This window comes from Gadus macrocephalus, chromosome 11 (genome assembly GCF_031168955.1).
Source record: "Gadus macrocephalus chromosome 11, ASM3116895v1".
Taxonomy (NCBI): domain Eukaryota; kingdom Metazoa; phylum Chordata; class Actinopteri; order Gadiformes; family Gadidae; genus Gadus; species Gadus macrocephalus.
This window is the reverse complement of record NC_082392.1, coordinates 17,840,403-17,843,064: the sequence shown is the minus strand read 5'-3', so window position 1 is coordinate 17,843,064 and position 2,662 is coordinate 17,840,403.

Here is a 2,662-nt window from a genome sequence, read left to right as displayed (position 1 = left end):
TTATATAGACTCTCTCTCAGCACCCCCCCCCCCCCCCCCTTGGACTGACTTCCCGCGTCCCTGGTGTTACCCCCTATGTTTTATTCGATACTTTTCAACAGTGTTACCCCTTATGGGTTTTTCATGACCACAGATAAAAAACGACAGTTTTTTTTACGTTTCATTTGATAAAAACGACAGTGTTACCCCTTATGTTTTTATTCATGACGACCAATAAAAAACAACAGTGTTACCCCCTTTATGTTTTTATTCATGACGACCAATAAAAAACAACAGTGTTACCCCTTATGTTTTTATTCATGACGACCAATAAAAAACAACAGTGTTACCCCTTATGTTTTTTTTCATGACGACCAATAAAAAAAGGAACAGTGTTACCCCTTATGGTTTTTTTCGTGACTACCAAAGAAAAACGACAGTGTCACCCCTCATGTTTCATTTGATAAAAACGACAGTGTTACCCCTTGTTTTTTTCTTGATGACTGATAAAAAACGACAGTTTTACCCCTTATATTTTATTTGACAAAGACAACAGTGTTACCCCTTATGTTTTTTTTCATGACGACCAATAAAAAACAACAGTGTTACCCCTTATGTTTCCTTTCATGACGACCAATAAAAAACAACAGTGTTACCCCTTATGGTTTTTTTCATGACGACCAAAGAAAAACGACAGTGTTACCCCTTATGTTTCATTTGATAAAAACGACAGTGTTACCCCTCATGTTTCATTTGATAAAAACGACAGTGTTACCCCTTGTGTTTTTTTTCATGACGATCAAAGAAAAACAACAGTGTCACCCCCTATGTTTTATTTGATAAATATCGACAGTGTTTTCCCCTTATATTTATTTCATGACGGCCGAATTTGATAAAAACGACAGAGTTACCCCTCATGTTTTTTTCCATGTTGACCAATAAAAAACAACAGTGGCACCCCTGTCAACGTTTTTGCAGGGATCAGAACATGAGCTGTTTAGAGTGTTAACCTCCGAACTTAACAATGCACCATCAAGACACCGGTTATAGTCATCACAAAGGTTATACTTGAATTTATAATTCGCATGAAATAGAGATAAGAAACTTCCAACAGAGGTCATCAACCGGACTTGAACCCCGGTCTCCAGGGGGATAGACAGAGTGCACCCCACTGCACCACTGAGGCGATGGCAATACACAATAATCAATCATCATTAAAGAGGATATGCATGACATTAAAATGTATGTGTGTATTTCTATTATTTCCCTTATTTTTTTTTTCAAGACGACAAATAATAAACAACAGTGTTACCCCTTATGTTTTTTTTCATGACGACCAAAAAAAACAACAGTGTTACCCCCTTTATGTTTTTTTTCATGACGACCAATAAAAAACAACAGTGTTACCCCTTATGTTTTTTTTCATGACGACCAATAAAAAAAGGAACAGTGTTACCCATTATGTTTTTTTTCATGACGACCAATAAAAAAAGGAACAGTGTTACCCCTTATGTTTTTTTTCGTGACTACCAAAGAAAAACGACAGTGCCACCCCTCATGTTTCATTTGATAAAAACGACAGTGTTACACTGTCGTTTTTTATTGGCCGTCATGAAAAAAAACATAAAGGGTAAGACTGCTGTTTTTTATTGGTCGTCATGAAATAAACATGAAATAAACATAACACTGTCGATATTTATCAAATAAAACATAGGGGGTAACACTGTTGTTTTTCTTTGGTCGTCATGAAAAAAACCACAAGGGGTAACACTGTCGTTTTTTATTGGTCGTCATGAAAAAAAACGACAGTGTTACCCCTTGTTTTTTTCATGATGACTGATAAAAAACGACAGTGTTACCCCTTATATTTTATTTGACAAAGACAACAGTGTTACCCCTTATGTTTTTTTTCATGACGACCAATAAAAAACAACAGTGTTACCCCTTATGGTTTTTTTCATGACGACCAAAGAAAAACGACAGTGTTACCCCTCATGTTTCATTTGATAAAAACGACAGTGTTACCCCTTGTGTTTTTTTTCATGACGATCAAAGAAAAACAACAGTGTCACCCCCTATGTTTTATTTGATAAATATCGACAGTGTTTTCCCCTTATATTTATTTCATGACGGCCGATAAAAAACGACAGTTACCCCTCATGTTTTTTCCATGTTGCCCAATAAAAAACGACAGTGGCACCCCTGTCAACGTTTTTGCAGGGATCGGAACATGAGCTGTTTAGAGTGTCAACCTCCGAACTTAACAATGCACCATCAAGACACCGGTTAATGTCATCACAAAGGTTATACTTGAATTTATAATTCGCATGAAATAGAGATAAGAAACTTCCAACAGAGGTCATCAACCGGACTTGAACCCCGGTCTCCAGGGGGTTAGACAGAGTGCTCCCCACTGCACCACTGAGGCGATGACAATACACAATAATCAATCATCATTGAAGAGGATATGCATGACATTAAAATGTATGTGTGTATTTCTATTATTTCCCTTATTTTTTTTTTCAAGACGACAAATAATAAACAACAGTGTTACCCCTTATGTTTTTTTTCATGACGACCAAAAAAAACAACAGTGTTACCCCCTTTATGTTTTTTTTCATGACGACCAATAAAAAACAACAGTGTTACCCCTTATGTTTTTTTTCATGACGACCAATAAAAA